The sequence below is a fragment of the Parasteatoda tepidariorum genome, chromosome 1, assembly GCF_982258835.1.
Source record: "Parasteatoda tepidariorum strain Cologne lab strain chromosome 1, Ptep-v5.0, whole genome shotgun sequence".
Taxonomy (NCBI): Eukaryota; Metazoa; Arthropoda; class Arachnida; order Araneae; family Theridiidae; genus Parasteatoda; species Parasteatoda tepidariorum.
The window spans coordinates 37656731-37681754 of record NC_141755.1 but is presented as its reverse complement, the minus strand read 5'-3'; the positions used below and the strand labels follow the sequence as shown (position 1 = coordinate 37681754).

Here is a 25024-nt window from a genome sequence, read left to right as displayed (position 1 = left end):
CTTTATTAAAGTTGACATGTTTTCTGCATTTTCACTTCTAACTATTTTTTTAAGTCCGCATAATTTTGCGTAAATTAACTATAAAGATTCCACTAAGCATAAAATATAAACGCATGAATAAAGCAAAGTGCTTAAGGTACTTTTCCCTTGGTTTATATTTTGATTTTAAAATAAAATATAATTACTTTTCGTACTTTAAATTTAAACTTAATTACATTTATTTAAGAGTAATATCAAAATTTTCACAATTGCTCAAACAAAAAAGCATTAGACTTCTAAATATTAAAATGACTTAAATACTTAATTTTGCAACAGCAAAATAAAACATAAATTGAAGCTACTGCGGTAACAGGAATTTCTAACTGGAGTAACTGGAATTTCCGCAATTCGATACAAAAAGAAATACAAACGTCATGGAGTTTTATTGTTTTATTTGTAACTCTTAAAAAACTTGAAATTTGGTTAAAAAAAACGATTCGAATTTCATTGAGTACATAAAATGACGTTCCTTCATAATCTTTTGGAGAAAGAATACTTAAGTTGGAACCTACATGGCCACTCTGAAGCGTGGAGGCAATGGATTCGATCATGTGGCAACCTCCGATGTGGTATTCTTCTACACTTTTTACTATTTTTTCTTGTCACGGCATATAAGCTGCAAAAAAAAACAGATGACTGAAAAATTATGTTTGGAAAGAAAGGAATTTACGTACGTATAATATTCCTAAGCGAATTGTAAGTTTATATTTATCGTTAAAAAATAAGTGACATTTTACCGTTTCCCAAATTCTCATTGTACAGAAAAATCACACGATTTGATCTCTAATGCATACAGAAGGCTAAAACTTCGTTGGATATCATCAGCAAAAATTTATTGTTGTTGTTGTTTCCACTACCATTTGCCGATGTCAGCAAGATTGCTTGGAAAGTCAAGCAAATTCAAGACAGAGAGTGAGTTACACACACGTCAAGACCCGTTTTACAGGACAGACCCAGTCATGCAACCATTCACTTACCCGCAGAACGTAATTTCGACCTGTACCAGAGAACGATCAATCTCCAATTCAGTACCCCCAGAGATGTTGATTTGTTATAGGAACTAGGAGAACTTTGTGACCCAGACCGAGTTTAACCTGCACCGGTCACCATTTCATACATGGGATGAAATTTATAAAACTTATAACTACACCTTCTAATTATTTATTTATCCAATTTTATTATACTATTGTGTTTCAATAATTTTTTTAAAAAATATACCATCGGAAATTTTAAGATTTCATGCAAAGTTCAGGACTTCACAAGTTCAATTTTACGAAAAACGTTAGTTTCACAAAATACTTTTTCTTAAAATTTTATTTTTGCATCCCGTAGGAAACAATAAATCCATATTTTTACCATATTTTTGTGTTGATTTTTTAGTATAATTTTAATTTTCACAATATATTTCACAAAATAGGTACCTCTCAGAAAAACCTAGACAGACCCCTGATTACAATACATCTCAGTAGGCCATTTTAGATAAAGGTTTTCAGATCATTTAAGAAATTTTACTAAGTTTTATTTGCGCCAAGCTCGTATGTCAAACATAGTCTATACTCCCGACGGTTTTTCCTTAAATACTAATTTATGATCCCATTGTGACGTTTTACTTAATTTCTGATAACGACTCTCGAAATATATATTAAACGCAGCGATAATGGAACAACCTGTTTATATCATTTTCAAGAAGAATTGTCATCAAGAAAAAACGTTCCATCAACTAACCAAAGTATTTTTTATGAAGCTGGATTTTTTCCTGCTGCAGTGATCCTCTTCAGATGTCAAAACTTGGGAAAGTTTCGTCAAACATTCTTTTCTGTCATACCGGTATTTGTACCTTCAAAGAAGAAAAGAAATACATTACTTTTATTACATTTTTATTTGCTTATTATATCTAACTATATTGAAATAGAGGAATTCTTATCTTTGGCAAAATTCGAAGTCAGTGAAAAAACCAATAGGGTCTTATGGGATAGCATCTTATTAGAAGAATATTTCAGATAGTTAATCCTATGAGTAACACGTCCGTAAAAAGACTTAGTCTGTACTTTAGAAAGACATTAGGTGACACAAGAAGAGCTTTTTAATAAGATATCTTGCTTGAGAGGATTAATTTCTTCTATTTTCTGATAGCATATACCAATGATATTTGTAAAAAGAAATAAACTTATGTTTGTTGACAAAAAGTACCCTTTCATCATTTAATAAATTACTTTCCCTAAAATTTATTCAACAAGTCGTAAATTTTTTAAAAAAATTCTAGAAGCCAAATTTTTCGTATTCTAATAAGACTACCACATTCTAAATCTCATTATATGCTTAACTACCAAAGCAATACGCATTCTTTAGATCAAAAATCGTTGATGAAGTACTCAATTTTTATTAGGACATAAGTTTACTCTTATTACTATCGCTATATACCTATAAGCATATAAAATATATATTAGTATGTATGTCATCATCCTCAATGGCTCTACAGCCCAGGGTGGGCCTTGGCCTTCTCAAGAAATTTCTTCCAGGCTAACCTTTTTCTGCTAGTGTTCTCCAATTTTTGGTTTTTGAGATCAAAAGGTCTACCTCCAGGCCATCTATCCATCTCAAATTTGGCCTGCCTCTTTTTCGTGTGCCAACTGGTCTGGCATTGAAAACTCTTTTTGTGGTACGGTCTTCGTTCATTCTGATAACGTGGCCTGCCCATTTTATTCTTTGTCGTTTAATAAAGTTAATAATGTCAGGTTCATTATATGATTGATATAGCTCTAAATTTGATCTTCTGAGCCACATACCATTTTTTTGAATTCCTCCGAAAATACTTCTCAAGACCTTTCTCTCTCTAAGGTACCCAACATAGCCTCATCCGTACAAGATAGGGTTCAGTTTTCACAAGCATATGTTAAAATTGATCCTATAAGAGATTTATATAGTGAATTCCTGTTCTTGATTACAGAACCCAAGTAAACGAAATTGTCAACAACCTCGAATTTATATTCTTCAATTTTTAAATGAGTGTTATTGAAGTTTGTTTTAGTACAGGGCAAATATCTAGTTTTGCTCTAGTTTTGCTCTCGTTTATTCTCAGGCCCATCTTGAGAGCCGCTTTCTCTAAAGAAATAAAAGCTTGTCAGCATGTATGTAGAGCAAAAATTATTAATCAAGTGCTCAACCTTTATTAGGAAATAAGTTTACTCTTATTATTATCAATATATATATATATGAAAGGGTAGCAGTCATGGTGAGTGATGTTAGGCCACGCAGATAGCAGTTGGAAGGCAAAAAATATTTTATTAACTTCACATAGTATATTTAAGACATTTTCTAGCAAAGGCGGAGCTCAAATTGCACTCAAAAACTGTGTGCTCAAGTTTTTATCTTAGGGAAAGTAGCAAAGGAATTTCCCTCTATTTTGTTATATTTGAGGGGAAAAGGGAAGTCCCAAGGATTAGTATTGGTTTATGAAAGAGATCGCGCGTTTCCCACACAAAGCAAAGGAAATATGTCCTGCTCTTAATTAAATGCATAGTTGAGCCAAAAATAGATTTAAGAACAGGATATGGCTTTTAAAAGTGTGAGAAAGTATTTCAAATAGAATAATTAATTAGGAATAAAGTAGGAGTTGTTTTATAGCAAAGAAACTAACATAAAAAGATTAATAGAAGCTTTTTATGTTACATCCCCCCTCGCCGAAAAATTTTATCTAACATCAATAAATTTTAAAAATTATCCCTTTGCAAAACTTTCCTTATGATGACACAATTAAAAAAATTAATACTAATATTTGTAATATCAACAAGATATAAAGTAACATGAATTATAAAGAAAAAAAACACATTTGCACACTATGTAAACAAAATTTTCATACAGTGTTAGAGGAAGAAAAAAAAAATTTGAAGTAGCGCTACTATCGAAATGAAGTGTTAGATCTCCATTTTCAAAAAAAAATTTTGTGATTAAGTTTTTTCAGTCCTTCTTGATAATCACAGTAAATTAAGTTATTCCTCATACTAACACAATTGAAATAAACTTTTCACTTAAGACAAGAAAATCGATAAAAATTTCCTAAAAGATGTAAATATTCATATTCAATAACAAGAAAGATACAAAAATATGAAAATGTAAGTGATATGAGATATAAAAATACAAATTGACACTTTTTATCAAAAAAAAATTTCAATATAAAATGTATAAATTTTTTTGACACGATGGTCTTTAATCTGAAGTTTAAGACTTCAGTGTTATTAGGGGAAATTGTTTTGTTGGATTAGGGGCTGTATTCCCCAAAAGGAGGAAAACAGTCCCTATTCTTAACAATAATGTGCTGGAAGATCCTAGATTCAACAAGATGCAAGTATTTATTTTTTGGTTTTCACCACAGAGAAAAACTATCATCGCCCCATATCCTACTAGATTTGGGTAAACGTTGAACTTGAAGAAAATTTGAAAGGTCGGATCTTCCAGAAAAAAGGGGACCGCATGTTCCATTGAACTATGCGTATTGTCGTCATGTTCGGTTTTTTTAATTTTATTTCAACAACGAAAAATCATTAAATTCAATATAAAATATAATTAATTCTATTATTTGATTTAACATTTTTTCTTTTATTTCTACTTTCTTTTTTACCTTTATTCTCATTATTGGTATTTTTATTGCAATCATTAACCTGGTTTTCAGGAGAAATGTGTAAAGACAAGTTGCTTTTATAATCCGAAAAAGTGATCAGTTTTCTCTGATTTTGCATTACAACTCGTTTAACACAATCTATCACAAATTTAAACCCATTACATTCCTTTAAACCCAATATGGCATAAGGTAGATCAGTATTTAAAATATAAAATTCCACTGACCTAGCTATATTTCCAATTTTTAAATTTAAAGTACAAGTGTGGTTAAGTTGCAAAATACCTTTTGTTTGTTTTACATTAACAAAGTTTTTCCTTTCTTTTTGGACATTAAGTTTTTCAAAAACTTTAGTTGGGATGATATTTAGAGTACTACCTGTATCAATATTTAACAGGATAGTTTTATTTATCAAAATCGGGTATTTGTCACTTTTATAGTTTTCATCTTTATTTTGTATGTATCCGGATACTATTAATTGTCAATTTCGTGGTTGGTCACTTTCTTGTTTATGCTGAGTTTGATTCTCAGTCATAAAAGAATTAGGTTTGTTTATACAATTTTGGCCCCAATGATAAGCATTGGTTATACCAAGCTTATCACAGTATTTACATGGCTTAGGAGGCAACTCCTGGGAAGCCTGGGCGAAATGACTAGTTTGTTGTTTATTTTTATGAAACTTTTCATTTTGAATTTTAGGTCTAAATTGGGATTGTTGGTTATAACTTTGACTTGGCCGGGAAAAATTTTGATTTTGTCGAGGATTATAATTTGGATTACCCAAGTTGTTAAAGAATGGCCGCCTTGGTATCCAGCCTTGATATTGTGGCCTATACCCATTAAATTTAGATTCTGGTAATGTTTTAGTTTCAGTTTGGGGTAAGACCGTGGGTACATCATGTATTATTTTTGAAACAATTGTGAGCAATTCAATTGGGGTTTTGGGTTCTTTTAAAACCAAAAGTGTTTTAATTTGGGGAGGCAAACCTATAGATAGACCCTCAATTATATGATCATTACTTAAATTTATTTTTCGACCTAACTCTACCTTTTCAGTAAAATATGAATTTAGGTCTTTAGCTTGCCCAGAAAATTTTAAATTTTGAAAATCGTTGAAGCCAAAGGGAGGTGAAAAATAATGTTCTTGAAAAATTTCAACTATTTCTTGATATGTCTTACAATTAAGGCAGTTATTAATATACAATTTCAAAGCTGAACCTTTAATGAATTTTTGAAAATTTTTAAATTTCCAATCATCATTTAATTTAGCATCGATAGTTAGTTTTTCGAAATGTTTGAGCCAGGCTGTGAATTGAACACCAATGTCAGGCTCAAAGATTAGTATGTCTGGCTTATCCTGTACATTTTGATCTATACTTAATTTTTGTAAATTATCATTTACTTCATTTACAGAATTTTCTGCATTGCTTTTAGCGTTTTCATCCATGTTAAATTTGTAGTTTTTGCCACTCCGTAAGGACATTCAAATAACCAAAATAAATTTCATTAACTAAATATAACATTTAGAAGGAAAAAAATTTAAATATATGAGTAACACATATTTTGCTTTTTTAAACACCATAATTAAATAAAAAATTTACATTTTACTTCTACAATCAATATATTATACACTGTGATATATAATGCAATATAAAAAGTGATTCCTTAAATAATAATTAAAACTATAATCATACTGAATCAAAAGTGAAAAAAAAAATATGTGATAGCACTAAAATTTAATATCATTATTTAATTTAAACAAATAATATGATAAACCGTTGAATAATGGCATCAATAAATGGAACTATTATCAAAATATAAATAGATAAATATAATATTACCGCAATAAATATTTGGAACAATAAACATAAAATTATATGTTCCTATTTCAATATATGAGCGTAAATGATTCAAAAGTATTCACGTTTAAAAACTTAAACTTTTGAGAGTAAATACCCATCACATCTGTAATTAATCACCAATAAATCACTTCTAATATTTGATGAATCACGCGCACACGCGAGCGGAATCATAGCTACCACTTGAGATCACATTTTTGGTCATCTTTCGTTCAAGGAAACACAGAAGAACACTCGAGAAAATCGCCAGAAAACGAAATCAATTCGATCATATGCTGAACCTTTATCAATCCTCAATGAGACCGACAAGCAGCAAGCAAGTAGGGCAACACAGCAAGCACTTGCTGTAAATCCGCAAGAAGCTAATTGTTGATGGTAACACACGGTAGGCGAAAACGAAACCAAAACAGCGAAGACATCAATTCTTTAACAGCGATTCCGGTACAACGGTGTAGAGGCAACGTCTGGACCCATTATGAAGGAAAGTCCCGAAATTCTCATTCTTTTAGTCAGGATATCTGTTTCACGAGCAACGCCGGCATCTCCTAAAACTTCATTCGATTATTTTCTTTCCTTTTATATTTATATATTTTTTACTTATTTGAAAAAAGCATTTTTTTTTTTTAATGGAGCCAGTGAAAAAAAAAAGTGCCAAACCAACTGCAAAATTTATCCTGCAAGGCTTGAAAGGGTAGCAGTCATGGTGAGTGATGTTAGGCCACGCAGATAGCAGTTGGAAGGCAAAAAATATTTTATTAACTTCACATAGTATATTTAAGACATTTTCTAGCAAAGGCGGAGCTCAAATTGCACTCAAAAACTGTGTGCTCAAGTTTTTATCTTAGGGAAAGTAGCAAAGGAATTTCCCTCTATTTTGTTATATTTGAGGGGAAAAGGGAAGTCCCAAGGATTAGTATTGGTTTATGAAAGAGATCGCGCGTTTCCCACACAAAGCAAGGGAAATATGTCCTGCTCTTAATTAAATGCATAGTTGAGCCAAAAATAGATTTAAGAACAGGATGTGGCTTTTAAAAGTGTGAGAAAGTATTTCAAATAGAATAATTAATTAGGAATAAAGTAGGAGTTGTTTTATAGCAAAGAAACTAACATAAAAAGATTAATAGAAGCTTTTTATGTTACATATATATATATATATATATATATATATATATATATATATATATATATATATATATATATATATAAATACAAGAAACCACGAAGAAAGTTAAGGAAAACGGAAAACAATAAGTTTCATTTATTGCGCTTAAGTTGCAAGTAAACAGAACTCATTAGATAAGTTCATAACGAAGAAAACAAAGAAAAATAATAGACAAATGAAAAAGGGGGGGGGGATAATAAGTAAAAAAATAACAAGCAATAATTTTAGCCACGGATTTACCCGAAATGGATTTGCACATGGAAAATTGTATAAATTAATAAAGAAATTTTTAGCAAACAATTTTATCCACGGATATCCATAATACAATTTTCCATGTGCAAATCCATTTTGGGCAAATCCGTGGCTAAAATTATCTACTAAATTTTTTTCTTTGTTAATTTTTCCATGTGCAAATCCATTTCGGGCAAATCCGTGTCAAAATTATCTATTGAAAAAATTTTTTCTTTGATAATTTAAATAATTTTTCTATGTGCTAATCCATATCGTGCAAATCCGCGGCTAAAATTATCTGCAAAACAGGCAATTTATGTTTCTCTTTTCTATTTTACATTTTTTCTTAAATAAACATCTATATTCTAAAACTATTTCTGATCAATTTTTAAAATTATCCAGTATAATATTACCTTGAGCACATCCATTTCGGGCCCATCCTTGGTAACTAACAAATCAAAACTCAGAATAACAAATCACTTCAGCAGTGCAGTAAGAACGACACTTCAAAAACCTCTTGTTACATTCAATTTGCGCTTTTGTTTTCATATTTTGTAATCTGGCAATTCTTCTGCGAAAACATTTTTAAATCATTCTTGAAAAATATCCGTCCAAGTAAGTTGATCTGATTTTGCTGCTCACTTTATAGTCCCCCCTTTTTAATGTTTTTTCTTTTTATTTTATTTTATTATCTGTTTTTACATGTTATTTTTCTTATTTGTACTTTTTGTGATCTATTTTATTTGTTGTTATTTTAAAAAAAAAAAAAAAATTTTGAGTGCTCCTCACACTATTGTATTAATATATTTAGCTTTGGCTTTATTGATACAATATCAGAAAGCACTCTGTTTTGCGGATATAATCGTGTGGGCTGAAGAAAAGATTATATCTTTTTTTCTGGTTTTCTAATTAATTTTTTTTTCTTTTTTTTTTAAATTAATTGTTGTTTGTTATTTTTTTACTTATTATCCCCCCCCCCTTTTTCATTTGTCTATTATTTTTCTTTGTTTTCTTCGTTATGAACTTATATATATATATATATATATATATATATATATATATATATATATATATATATATATATATATATATATATATATATATATATATATATATATATTATATATATAAATATTAGCATGTAAGTATAAAAAAAAATTTTGATCAAGTGCTCAATCTTTATTACGAAATAAGTTTACTCTTATAATTATCAATATATACCTATATGTATATAAAAAAATATATTAGCATGTATGTATGAAAAAATTATTGATCAAGTACACAATCTTTATTAGGAAATAAATTTACTATCATTGCTATCAGTATATACCATAGGTACATATAGGTATATATCAGTATTACTATCATTACTATCAGTATATGTTGAAAAGAGAATTATTTGCAGATATGTTTCGTATGCAAATCCACAATTTTTAACCGATTACATCAAATTTTTTGTGCAATACCTGACCGTCATCTTTATCGAATACCTCCTACAATCGATTTACTTGCTATAGAGAGATTATATCGTAAAGAAAAGTAAATAATTTATGATATCAGTAATCAGCTAGCTAATATGTCTAGTATTAAACGAAAATGAGTTACATTGAACATTTCTAGCACGTTTTATTTAATGATATATCCTTGTTTTTCATTGTTCATTTATATCAAACCAACTTGTATACTTTCATTAAGTACGGAAGCGACGTCACCACTTAGAATTTAAAAGATATTTGAGACTACTTGGTCGTTTTTTTTTTATTTACGCTTTTAAAAATGCTTCTCGAAATCTAAATAATGTAAATTCAACAGGAATTGATAAATTAAAAGTGAAGTTGAGTATTAAATACCATACCCCATTCCTTCCAAGCCACATTTTCACCTATCATTTGAGATTTTGATTACTATTTTGATACAAAATATCAGTTCAAAACTAAGACTTTAAGCACCATTTTAAGGAATCAGTTTTTTATATATCTATAAGAAAGTGCCGTGCTTGTGTATGAAACTAGTGGTGTGTGCATGATATTGCAAAATATACCGGCATAACAGTCAATTTACAGTTTTGGATTTGCTCAATACCGTAATTTTGCTCAAGCAAAAAAAACAGCCCCAACAAAACAGAACTCTGAATTAAGAAATAGGATGAACTCGATCCTATTAAAGACAGTTTGAGTAATATTAAAATCCTCCTTTACATTACATGATAGAAAAACTACGATGCTGTCCTATGGTGAATCTAAACTATGCGAACTATTTAAACTCAATAACACTCTGTCTCTTTTAATTAATAATCTTACTTTCAAAAAATTTCTCTTTTTCTATATAGTTACTCTTATTAAAACATTTACTCTTATTTAATCTTCATATAAGATTCAAAACTTAATTCTTTCTTATTTTTTCATTTTTAAATTGTAAAAAAATTCTCATTCATTTCAAACAAAAATGCTAAAGATATTTACAACATTTTTTTTTAATATTTTTTCTTTAAAATAATACAATGACATATTCTACTAGCAAAGTACTTGCATTTTTATTACTGCTTGAAACATATAACGATAAATAAGATGCTTATAAAAACCGAAATGAACAAAAAATAATAAAACTTCCAAAAGACAAACACCATACGTCTGTTTTCATAATATTACACCTGGGGTTTTACTGATATAAAAATAAATACTCAAACTCGAGAATATTCATAAATTTTCATGAAAATCAAATTTGAAATAAAAAGCGTAAGATGCTGAATATTCCTAACTCATTTTTTACGAAAATATCCGAGATATTTTATACCTTTGCCTTAAGGACATAATTTTAGGGAAAAAACAAGATTAAGTTATAAGGCATTTTCAAGTATCTGAGTTTTATCCGGTAAAGTTAAAGCTCCATATGCGGATATAAAAAGAAGCGAAAGTGAAATATGCAAAAGCTCCTCTTTTTAAAATAAAATGTGGATTTGAATTTCATGATACAGTAAACTTTATCCACTATTATTGATGATATGAAAATAAATTTGAAAATATTAGTTATAAATCAGATATAGTTTACTTTCATTATTAAATATTAAGTTTATAAAAAAAGGATATTACAGTAACAGCAACTGAGCCAATTCGCAAAATGGAGAACGTTTTGATAGAACTAACCCGCATTTGGGTTACATGGTGAAGAAAATCACGAGAACCTCCCACGGTTAGCCTAACACAAGAAAAGTCTAACTCATAATCCATCTACCAGAGATATTTTACATCAGCACTATGGTCGGTGGAAGCCAAGTGCGGAATTCGCATCACTGGGATTTGATTCCGGTTCAACTCATTGGAAGGCGAATACCCGTAAGCCAACACGGCTCATACTGTAAAATTTGATAGTGTTTTTTGAAGTTATACTTCTTATGCGACTTCCAACAAGGTTGCGTTAAGCGTTTAACGCTACATTTTTATTGGCCGGGAAATCACGTGGTAGGATTCAGTTTTGCCTCATTCATTTCCATATTGTTTTGGTTCTCACTAGCATAAAAATAATAAAAGTCATAAAAGTATTGTTTTTCTATAAATATTTTTTTTAGTTTGATTTGATACACATATAATTTATTAGGGTAGTATTTTTTATTTTCAAATTTAGTGGATAACAATTGTAAAAAATGAGTGAAAACAATCCCACGGACAATGCGACGGATTTAAGTTTGTGTCAAGGTACGTCTCTTGTGAATATCAATTGATTGTTAGGTTTTCTTTTTTGAAATTACATTATGACGCATTCACATACATTATTAATACAAATACATTTTCCATGGCGAGACGAGGAGGCAACCACAAGCACTTCTACTGGTTCAAGAGGTCCACAAGGGAAAAATGCGCAATATTACCGTGATTACAGAGCACGGAAGCGAGCGAAGCAGGAAAAAGAGTCGTTGAATAGAACTAGTGATCCTTCTACGACTGCTGATTCTTCTACAATTAACGTCGCAGGTTACGAAGTTTAACTTCTTCCGCGCGGAGGGACTCCACGCACTATTTTTTTCTTAGTTTGTTTTGATGCACATATAATTTAATAGGGTAGTATTTTTTATTTTCAAACTTAGTGGATAACAATTGTAAAAAATGAGTGAAAACAATCCTACGGACAATGCGACGGATTTAAGGTTATGTCAAGGTACGTCTCTTGTTAATATCAATTGATTGTTAGGTTTTCTCTTCTGAAATTACATTATGACGCATTCACATACTAGCATTCACATACTATTGAATAGAACTAGTGATCCTTCTACGACTGCTGATTCTTCTACAATTAACGTCGCAGGTTGCGAAGTTTAATTTCTTCCGCGTAGAGGGACTCCACGCACTATTATTTTTTTATTATTATTATTAAGGATAACAGGTAAATATAACTTCAGTGAGTTCATTCATGACTGTTGGATCTAGTTTAGCCTGTCTTTATTCAGCGCCCTCTAGGCTAATTTACTAAATGGAGCAAAACGTCAGTGTAAAGAAAAGCCAAAGTTTTATAAAATTTAATAACGTTTGTGGTCAAATTTTTTAAAGTTTAAAAAATTGCTCCAACGCTGCATTAACTGGTCTAATAAAAAAATTAAAAAACTGAATTCATTGATTTTGATAACTTTTATTTCCATGAAGTATATTCACCAAATTGGCGATTTTTTAAAAACATTCAATAACTTTCAACATATTTAAGTTATATGTCAGTTCGAAATCCCAATAATTCTAGACGGCAAGATGGTACCTATGGTTTAAAAATATAGATTTGCGTAAAATGTAAGGTTCTTGAGTACTGTTTTTTTTTATTGGCAAAAGAGTTTTATGAAACACTTTTATTTAAAATGGGTCGTATTTTTATACATGAAAATATAAAAAGAAATAGGATGAAATCAAAACATAGGTAAACATTTGATAAAAGGAAATTAAATAAAAAATGAGAAAAAGAAATAGCAAACTAAATGGGGAGAGTAATAATGTACGAGCAAATGTGTCGTCATGAGATTCGGGGAAGCTTTAGTGCTTTTAGAATGCACTCAGAAAACACTATAAAAGCGTGAGATAATGTGAAGGCAAATTGATGACAACACAATGCTCCAGATATTATTTTTACCTCTTTTACCTGTTTTGTTTTTCTTTATGAATAAAAGAAATTACTTACTCGTAAAAATAAGAAGTCTTAAATTCCGGTCTCTTTAGCAAACTTATTTAAGAAGATATAGATTGGGAATTTCGTCCAATATAAATGTAAACACTTATTAATTTCTGCATCTTTCTTCAGTAGTAATAACCATGTAATAACCATTAAGTGAGTTGTATAGATTTGGATTATTTCAGGGTTACGTTTGATGAATTTTAGTGTCAAAAAGAAAGCCAAATAGCACCATTTTATTACAAAAACTTTTTCTTGATTTTCGATTTAGAGACAAACTTCTGTGAATTTCTCTTTGAATTCTATGAAATTTTAATTATTTTGTTATGTAAGAAACTAAATAAATCCATTTTATAACACAGGAAAAAAATTTTTAATTTCTTCCTCTTACGTCAGTAGGGGTAACCATGGCATTATTTCTATTGCTATAGATAATTTTAGTGACAAACTTCTATGATTTTTCGTGTTATGAAAAACACTAAATAACATCAATTTATAACACAAAAATTGTGTTTGATATACCTTGACAGGTTTATTTAAGAGTTTTGTCTTTAGCCTCAAATTTGTTGATACAAAGCAAAATACATTAAAAAATACGCTGTTTAAAATTTCAATTAAGTGTATAAAATTTAAATTTTAAAATTTTTTTATAATTTTAGCAAAAAATTAACTCCCTACTTTTGAAGTTCTATGTACTGAAAATATGAAACCGAAACATCCAAAGGAATAATATAAAAAACAACAACATAAATGTCAACTAATCTCTGAAAGAAATTGATTTTAATAAATTTTTTTATTTAATACAAAGTAATGTACTGCAATGTAGCGGAATGTAATGTTGAATAAAAAATAAGTATATCTTAATAAAATAATGTTTTTTACAACTGAAATTTTATAGTTTCAATTAAATTAAATTTAAATTGTAATTTTGAAATATTTAAACCATATACTAAATAAATTTTTAGGAGCCATATTAAAATGCATAAAAATAAACAAAAACTCAGAGCCAAAAAAATAAAAGGAAAGTTAGGGTTTTGACTGCCGAATCCTATATTATAAGTTTATAAACTTTTTTTTTCTTACTAACTGCTTCACTCATGGTTCAAAGATTCACCTTCTTTCTTCTAGCTTTATTCATTCGATTCACTCATTCATTGAATAACTTACTCATTCTTTCAATGACAAACTGTTAACTTATTCTTTACTAAATATATTTAGAATTATCATGATAAATTAAATAAAAAACATAATGGCGGAAAACATTTAATATTACTGGCGCGCGTGGAGCATTAAATGGTATATCAAGTATCATTGTAAGAAGATATTGTTTAATAAACTAAATAAAAAATATGATTGGTCGTCGTAGTAATCTAAATTATTAATTCCCCGACTCCCTTACTTATATATTGTTAACAGTTCTCTTTGGTCAATATCTTCTCTATACATATAAAGAACATTATATTGCTGCATTTTTGTCAGTTGCTGTAATCGTGATTTGTATTTGTATTCCTATATTTTAGTGACAAACTTCTGCGAATTTCTCTTTGAATTCTATGAAATTTCTATTCTTTTGTAATAAAAAAACACTGAATAAATATATAGCACAGAAAAAATATAGCACATATTATAACAGAGAAAAAAAATGCTTTTAATTTCTTCCTCTTACGTAAGTTGGGGTAACCCTGGCATTATTTGTGTTGCTATAAATCATTTTAGTGACAAACCTCAATGATTTGTGACATGAAACATGCTAAATAGCACCATTTTATAACCGAAATATATACGCAAACATTAATATGAATTTAATTTATTCGCAATCTTCTAAAATATTTGTTTAAAAATTTTGAATTCATCGTTACATGAACTTCATTCCCTATTAATAAATTATAAACTAATAAACTCCACTATTATACCAATAAGAAACTATTGACATTGATTGATATAGTAACTATTAATAAATTCTAAATTATTATTTCAAACTATTAAAATAGAGGCTTTACAAAAGCAAAATTATTAAAGAAAATCATTTTCAAAAAATAACTTATAGGCAAGGAAGAAAAAAAAATTCTTTTCAATAAAACCTGCATAGTAATACAATCTAAGCTTATAGGAAATTAATATTACAGATCGAAAAATTTTACTATAAATCTATTGTTTCCAATCCAATTACGCTACTTTTCTATTAATCAATAATTATTTATATCCCTTTAGATTTTCCATTTCGGACTAGTTTTCCAATTATTTCAATTTTTCCATTTTGCTGGATTACAGACATCTGTTTTTAGCACTTTCAGTTTAACATTCAGTTAGAAAAAAATTATTTTCGCAGACTCCCATGTAATATTAGTTTTTTTCCTGAAATTCTAATCCATTTGGAATATAAAATAAAGTGATTGAATAGAAAGCACTTCCTGTTTTGTTTCCTTTACTTCTCCTTTTATTTCCAATGGATATTTATTCAACGGATAGACTTTTAGATTAATAGGGGAATGGCAAAATAAATTTGAATAAAAATTCACTTATTTCATAATGCTAATCCTAAATCATACATAAACAAAAAATCGCTTCTGTTTTCCGAATAGTTTCTCCGTGAAATTGAATTCCACCAGAATCAACATCTGAAAGGAATATAGTTTATTTTTAAGCAAAAAATAAACTGAATTCAAATGTAAATTTTATTTAAGTACAAATCATTTTCTTCAAAACTATTATTTTCGAAGACACAACAATTTCTCCAAAGAAAACAAGCAATTTCCCAGAAAATACTTTTCGACTTTAAAATTTAAAAGCATAATAGGATTTAAATTTATTTTTTTGCAAAAATAGTTGTAATTTTTTAATCCTTTTATACACAACATTTTTATTGTACATAGCTTATATTTCTTGAGCAGTCTAATGATTCAAACTAGACTTAAATATTTTTAAAATTAAACTGTGATATATCTTTAAACAAATATAAATATCCGCTAAAATGAGAAAAATAATATACAGGGTGACTCAACAATCTTGAATCTTGGGACGAAGTTCAACTTCTCAAAGTGCTCAAAGAAGACTCAACTTCTCAAAGTGCTTAATCCTAATTTGATAAACCATGGAATACATTAATTCAAATTTATTGTTTAGTATTGCAAGTCATGACTGAATCAGCAGTGGTTTTATTTTTAATTCTCGATATGAAAATTTGAAAGAATGAAGCTTCTACTTGACATTTATTTTAATGAACTTAGAAATTCAGGATTAAACCAATATAATCTGTAACAACCATAGTTTAAACTTATATAATTTTATTAAAATTTTAATTATCACAATCACACACCCTTTCTTCTTTTTAATATATATATATATAAATATATATATATATATATATATATATATATATATATATATATATATATATATATATATATATATATATATATATATATATATATATATATATATATATATATATATATATATATATATATATATATATATATATATATATATATATATATATATATATATATATATATATATATATATATATATATATATATATATATATATATATATATATATATATATCAAGTTGCATTCAGAGTGCACTAAAGACGATTCTATCAAAGTTATTTTTAGAGTTTAAAGTTAAATTACATAAAGAAATATAGTTGTTTTTCGAAAAACTGGGCAACTGTTGAGTTTTTACAAGCTAAAACAATAAATAATTTAATCTCATATTGCATGTTTCTCCAAATAATAATGTCAGAGATTTTGTCATTCTGATACTGTCTCCTCCAACAAATCCATTATCCTTATCCGAAAACTAATATTCTTGTATTCAGAGAGTATTATTGCATATATTACAAGCAAAGAAACATCAGAATATATCGAAACTTATTCAATATCCTTCTGCAAACTGGTGAGATCACAAACTAAGCCATGCTACTATTGGGATTGGTTCTTCACAGCTTGAAAAAGAATTCACCATCCAATATTCTCAGAATGCCATAAACTATACCTAACAATGCAAAGAAACTTGATATATAAATGTTTTCTTTTTCTTGCAGTTAATATACTTTAGTTGAAAGTACTTCTTTGTACTTCTACGTTCAATGTCTACGTCCAATAGAGACATTTATCATGTCACTGCAGTGCTTGTTTTTTTTTTCTTTTTTTTTTCTTCTTTTTTTGCGTACTAATACATTTTTTCTTCATGGTAAAATTTCAATTCAAAAGTGAGTTATTTCTTTTGAGCGCAAAGGAAGTTTGAACAAAAATAAGCCGTGACATGTTTCTATTTTCTCATAAGCAGCTCTGTGAATTAAATTATCTTAATTTAAATTAAAATATTAAACTGAACTTAGTGTAAAAACTTGCATCAATTAAAAACAACGTTGTAAAATTCTAATTACAAAAGCGAATTATTCCTTTATTGAAGGGTTATTATAATTACGATTTCACTGTTTGGACCTGCATAAAATTCCTACTATTAAACACATGTTGATAAATTTTGTTTAAACTTTAGATTAGGAAGCATGGTAAAATTAAATATAGAATAAAATTTTATTCAAATTTTCGCCACCAGGCGAAAAAGGCGTGCATACTGAACGAAACATAAACTAAAGACGTAAAAAAATGCAATACTGATTAAAAAAATTTTTAGTTGTTATGGAAATACCTGACTAAATCATGTAGCTATGTGTGTTTTTTCCCTCAAAGCAGTCTTCCATATAGTATAGAAATATTTAATCTCCTTATTGGTTTTTTTTAATAATTTAAAAACATAATTATCTTTTAAAAAGTGAATATTACTAAAGATGTTACATAATTTAAGTAAATACAATGTTGTAAAAATACGTTCTTTCTAATTACTTTTAAAACTTACTTTCTTTTCAATTTTTGTGAATTGTCCTTAAAAACTCACAAAATGCTAAAAAATATGAGCGATAGAATACCTTAAGAAAAAACCTATACGTGTCAAATTTTCACGAAAATTAAAATTTATAAAAAAAATTAAGATGTTTTTTAAATTTTTTATTGCACATATTCATCGAACAAATTTTTTTTACGAAAGTTTCTATACAAGACTGTGAATTAGTTAAATTTGAAAGTGACGAATGCTGTAACTTTCCTCAAAAACGCATTTTCATTCGAATGTAATTACGCATTTATAAATTGAAATGTCATTGCAACTATCATATACCAATATTTTTACATTTCTGCAGCAGTTAAAATAACTATGATTACTAAATAAGTAAATCTTACAACTAAATACTTGAATCCTGGTGTATACGAACCATAACAAGCTAAATTCAGAATTCTTTATGTAAATTATTACTTTTTTCAACTTCAACAACTTTTTTCAACTTTAATTAACAAAACTGACTCCCCAAGGAAATAAAATTCCACAGAAATAGATTATTTTTAGAAGTAAGTATTCTTGCTTCATGACTGAATCTTTAGCAAGCGATAATTTGTAAATGCCATTTGTAAATGCGATAATTTTTAATTATTTTGGTGTTTAATTTTCTGAGTGACAGTAATTAGAGATAAATCTAGAAAAGATTGTTTATAGCGAAGATCGGTAACGCCCCGCTGCTTTTCCAAGCATTCCTCTGACAGCAATACTACATTATCTACTTGAATAAACAAGCACTCCCAATTTTATACTATTAATATTGTCCCAATATGAGATCTATATGTGCAGTTATTTTACGTATCAATAGGTGGCGATACTATAGTGTAATATGGTAAAGTAAATCGAGTAGTATCATTTAACTTAAAAAACCATCAAAAGCCGAGCAGTGGCACTTAATCTTTCAAAAACATCAATGTAGAGTGTACTGGGCAAATGTGCACCAGTAAGTGGCAATTAACCTTAAAAAACATCAGTGTGTGATATACCGGGCAATTGCACTAAAAGTGCAAAAAAAAATTCAACTATTAAAAAAAATAAATGTTATTTACACAGGTAAATCGCATATAGGGATGTTAGCATAATATTTGATTGCAAAAATCTTCCAACAATGGTATACCGGGCAATTGCACTAAAAGTGCAAAAAAATATTAAACTGTTAAAAAATTAAATGTCTATTACCCAGGTAAATTGCATATAGGGATGTTGTCATACTAATTTTTTTAAACGATTTAAACTATTACTCATACTATTTAATTACAAAACTCTTCCAGCAATGATATTTAAGTGCAATTATTACAGTTAATGGTTTAAATGCAACTGTTGTTAATTATAATCTATTAAACTGATGCGCGAAAGAGCTTGCTTGATTACAAATAGTTGCTTAATATTAAAAAATAACAATAAAAATATTAATAACAAACAAATGTAGTGAACATTATTAATGAATAGTATAGCAAAAAAAAATAATAACGTTTACATTTTTATTATTATTTTGTCGAATTCTTACTTAGCCTTACTTTCTGCGCATTTCAAAAAATTTTAGCTCGAGAGGGAAATATTTTTTTAATTTTTTTTGTTTGCGTGAAATTATCACATAAGGACTTCTTTTAATATATTTGCTCATTTTAAATATAAAAGCACAATATTTTACATTCGACAGAGTCAACGCAAATTACAAATCTCGCCTACATCTAACTGAACCTTTTGCTTCTCTATTTTCGCTTTGGCGGCAAAATGTGGCTCATTTAACTTAGAGTAGTATTTTGCATAACGTGCATATTTCGCTTTGTTTTCCCTCATCATTGGTTTTATGTTTCCCTTGAGAGCAATAAAGTGTTAGAACCTCAGCAATATTTTAATAAAAATTAAATTACCCCTTTTATGCAACATTTTCACTTTTCCGTCACTTATATTACCCTTTCTCAGAGTTTTAAAATTCACATGAATCACTGACTAAGCTTATCTGTTCTCTTTTTCCTTAAAAAAATACTTTTTAGCACACTTTATTGAACTAATATGTTATTAAAGCATGTAAGGCACGTTTTAAAGGATGGAATAATGATATAATAAAGTTTATTTAAACATTTTGATTCCTCATGTGCAGTAAAAAAAAAAAAAAAATTTTTGCTACAGTAAAACACTTATAAAAAATTATAACTAGTTTTATGCGTTTCAAATATTAGTTTGCTTGTTTTTTTTTGGTAAAGTTATTCTGTTAAAAGTTTTAAGATGAAACAACTCAATTTATAACTAGAATTAAAGTTTAAAAGAATTATAATAATGAGATATTGGTAATATTAAATTATGTCCTTCTCTATAGACATCTATTACATCTCTAGAACAATACAGTAGAATAATCTTCTTTTTTTTTTTTTTTTTTTTTGCTACTATAAAACTATAAGAAACGTTTACTAGCTTTATGTGCATTAAAAATAACTTTTTTTTAATAAAATTCTTACGTCAATTTTTTTTTTCTAAAAAAAAGGCCTAATAGTTCAATTTATTACCAGATTTAAAGTTTAAAAATTTATTATCTGAGAAACCAGTAATTATGAAATGTATCCTTCTCTATAGACATTTATTGCATTTTTAGAACAGTATAGTAGAACAATTGTTTGTTTTTTTTGTTTTTTGTTTTTTTGTTTGTTTTTTTTTGATACTATAAAAAAAAATTCGGTAAAATTCTTCAGTTAAAAGTTGTAAAAAAGGTTAAATTACTCGAATTATAACCAGAACTAAGCTTTAAAAAATATGAGAGAAATAAGTAATTATAAAATATATTCTTCTCCATAGACATCTATTGTATTTCTAGAACAGTATAGTTGAGTTATCTTCTTTTTTTCTCTTTTTTTTTTTTTTTTTTTTTTTGCTACTGTAAAACATTTATATGAAGCGTTTACTAGTTTAATCCGTTTAAAAAACTATTTGTTTTTAATAAAACTATTCGGTTGAAAGCTTTTAAAAAAAGCTAAATAACTAACTTTACCCAAAATTAAAGTTTAAAATAATTATTACAGAGAAATCAGTAATTATAAAATATATTATCGATAGACATCTATGTTATAAATTTGAAAGATGTTTATAAATTTGAAAGTGGACGTCTGAGATATCTTACTATTTTTCTTTTAATAATTTTGCACAATACTAATATTTCGTACAAATATATTTTGCAAAGTTTATTTCTACAACTGCTATATAATTTCAAATAAAATACACTATCAGAAATTTTTAAACAAATTTTAAATAACAATTTATTTAATTGTTATTTTACCATATTCAATCAAAACTGACAACTGACCATAAAAAAGATGATATTGAAACTGTTAACTATGAGAAAAATATTTTATTAATTGCTACCACCTGTTAAAAAACAAAATTTTTATTTGCGCTAACTAGCCCCACAGCCAATGAAAATCGAACTCGCGCTCTTCGAAAGCTGGAAGCTATGTGAAAAGGATTACAAATTCATATTTCAATTTTCCATCATCTAGCACTAAATTTTATTAATTGCTATCACCTGTTAAAAAACAAAATTTTTATTTGCGCTAACTAGCCCCACAGCCAATGAAAATCGAACTCGCGCTCTTCGAAAGCTGGAAGCTATGTGAAAAGGATTACAAATTCATATTTCAATTTTCCATCATCTAGCACAACAGCGAATGCCTAAAAATCTTATAGTCTTATTGGTCTTAATCTTAATGGTGAACATATTATGAAGCTACTTAGTCCTTTGCTGCTGGGTTTATACTTTAGCCAAGAGGGTAAATCTATCAACCTCATGACCGGCTGGACGGGGGCTCGAATCCCAGCCATGACCCCACAGTATTTCCTTCATTCACCACATGAGGGATTTTCAGTGTCCTGTAATCTGTTTTATTACTAGCACATATAAACTGTAGATTATGTTTACTTAATAATAGTATTTTATTTTATTTTATAACCACCGTTGAACAGCCGACCCAATTTTATGGATTCACCTCTACTAATGTTCAACTACGTAGAATTGTAATTTTGAACCCAATCCAGAAGACAAGGGAACTCCTGGATCGACTATTGGGAAAAATTTGCCTTCGTGGAGGACTTTTTGATGGAGCTAACCCGCATTAGCGTTACATGGAGAGTGAAACCGCGAGAACCTCCCATGGTTAGCCGGACGACAAGGGGACTCTAACCCATAATCCGTCTACCACTGAGGATATTTTATGTCAGCACTGTTGTAGGTGCGAGCAGGGTGAGGAATTCTCATCGACGGGGATTCGAGCCCGGTTCGCCTCATTGGAAGGCGAACGTTCTATTCCCTGAACAATCGCAGCTCTTAATAATAGTATTAATATATTTCTAAAGATTTAGTCAAAATTTTAAAAAATTTAACAAAAAAAACTTAATCATTTATAAGTCGAAATCGGAGCAGGAGCCGAGCTCTGAGAAAAGTATCGAGTTGGAGTTTGCGTCAAACATTTCAACAACTGACTTCAGATCTATGGGGGGGAAAGTTATCAATGTGCCAAATATATTGTCAAAATAAAATATTGCGAATTCTTACATAATCTTGATAATTAAACATTTTGATAATGATTATTTTTAATTTCTGTAATTATAGTTTTTAAAGAGACTAATTAATAATAAAATTACTTTTTATCTTTTAAAACTCAAATTTAAACAGTCAAAACTCGTTTATGAAATAGGCAAGTATTCCAAAAAAGTCACTCCTATTTTTTTTCTCTTTGTTACAACTAATTTGAAAAAGAAATTAGATAATATGTAATGATAGCTAATAAACTTTATATTCATGCAACTTCCAAATATAAAAAAATATATGCTTCTCAATAAGATTTTTGAAAATTAATTTTAATTATAAGTAAACAATCAATGCATCTAACTATGTATTTTCTTATAGAGCTTTGATAATTGAATTAATTCGTGTAACAAAATTTTATTAATATATTTTCCCAGATCAAAAAATAAAGTAACATAGTTATATTTTTTTGCTAAAGACGAAGAATAAAGAAAAAGCTGTTTTCCAGTTCTTCGCATTTTCTGATAATATGTTTCAACAGTCAATAACTTTTAATGACAAAAAAAAATGAACTTCACCTTCTCAATTTAATTAATACTTTTTGATCAACTTTCAAACATCTAACTTCATATCACCTGTAAATTAACGCTGCAGAAAAAAAGACGAATACATTACAATACATTTGAAGTTAAAAAATATATACATATTTGAATGATTCTTGATGATTATAAATTTAAATGAATCATTCAAAATAAATTTGAATGGTTTAAATAATTCATTTTTTTACATAACTTAAAAAATATTTTTTGCATTAAAAAACAATAATGAAACATTTTTTAAGAAATTTATCATTAGGCGTGATGAATCTATACGGAATAATTTTTAAGGAAACGATGGAGTAGCATATATAATTCAATATATTTCAAATTGAAATATAAATTTGAATATATCTACACTTTTTAATGATAAAAAAGGTATTTTCTGCATTAAAAAACTATTATAAATCTGATTTAATAAAACTGATCAATGTACATAATGAATTCATATGCAATAAATTACAGGAAAAAGTCGAGTGGGATATATTTTACAGTATGATTCAATTTGAAAAATAAATTCCAATTATTCTCTTTTATAGCTAAAAAAAATATTTTTCTGCATAAAAAAGCAAGTATAAAAAATAATTTTAAAAAAACTGATTTCACATATTGAATTACAGGAAAAAAGAGTAGGACATATTTTACAGTGCAATTTGGAAAATAAATTCGAATGATTCTTCATTTTTTAATGATTTAAAAAAATGCATTTTTACGGTAAAAAAAAAAACAATAATAGAAAATTATTTGAAAATAAAACTGGAGAGAATCTGTTCATAATGATTAAAAAATTAACTTTCTGCATTTAAAAACAGCAATGAAAAATATTTTTTAAGAACTGATCATTTTACTTATGCCTCTGTACAGGACTCCCAAAACAACGCACTACCCAGAATAACTTTTGATCAAGTAATCGGATCTTCTCGTTCCGGGACTTAATGGTTTGAGGGGGTGACCTCAAAAATGCTAATTTATTAGTGTGGATGATATTTAAAGTTAGAAAATCAGACACAAAAACGTATTTTCTCTGAATAAACATACGGAGGGTAGCCGCAATATGGGAAATATGATCACCATAGTTGGATCAAGAGAACAATCCTGAGCTTGGAACCCTTAATATTAGTTTTACTTCTTGTGTATTTGGGCATATCTCGAGAACTTTTTAAGGGAATTGAAACATTTTTGGACACAATTATAAAATTTGTTTGTTTTTTAAGTAATTCCATGCAAAAAGTAAATTTTATTCAATTTCTCAGGAACTATTCAACCGATTTCACTCAAATTTTGTGTTTTGTCAAACAAAATTACATACTTTAAAATGATGTAAAACATTTTATACCTTATAATTCAAAAATTGTTCGACTGTAATTTAATAAAGCAATAAAAAATAATATATAATAACGAAAATTTACTTTTTGTATGGAATTAACTAACATTAAGGAGTCCAAACTATGGAGACCATATTTCCCTTATTGCAGCTACCATCTATATTTTGGGGGTTCAAACTCTGAATCCGTTGAAAAAAAAGGTATGTTTATTCAGAGAAAGTACGTTTTGTGACTCATTTCATAACTTAAAATATCGTCTGCGCAAATTAAGAAGCATATTTGAGGTAACCCCCCCCCCCCCTCCCGAAACATTAAGATTGAGTCCTAAGACGTGAAGATCCGATCATAAAATTAAATGTTATTCAGGATAGTCTGTTCTTTTTTCTTTTTTTCTTTTTTTTTTTTTTTTTTTTTTTTTTTTTTTTTTTTTTTTGAGCGCTCAACAACTTCTACAAATTGGAAAAACTTGCAACTGGGGACAATTTGCAATTTCTATCCGATAACAACTCAGGGCTTCTAAACAGCTTTAATGACAAATGAATAGAGCTGTTAGCCCTAAACCAATTTAGTTTTTATGGTTCGATTCTGCAACCGTACAGTAAAAAATTTTAGTGCATCTTAACACCAAAAATTATT

At 28.1% G+C, this 25024-nt stretch overlaps 1 long non-coding RNA gene across 1 annotated transcript in view; it reads right to left on the bottom strand.

Annotated features, from left to right (window-relative positions):
* Positions 1 to 424: 424 nt before the first annotated feature.
* LOC139425380 (uncharacterized) overlaps positions 425 to 25024 on the bottom strand; it is a 46245-nt gene continuing 21645 nt past the window's right edge. Inside the window, exons 2-3 of the long non-coding RNA XR_011636619.2 lie at positions 1765 to 1876; positions 425 to 655 (exon numbers count right to left, since the gene is read on the bottom strand). This is a non-coding gene — a long non-coding RNA (uncharacterized LOC139425380). The remainder of the gene's footprint in view (positions 656 to 1764; positions 1877 to 25024) is intronic.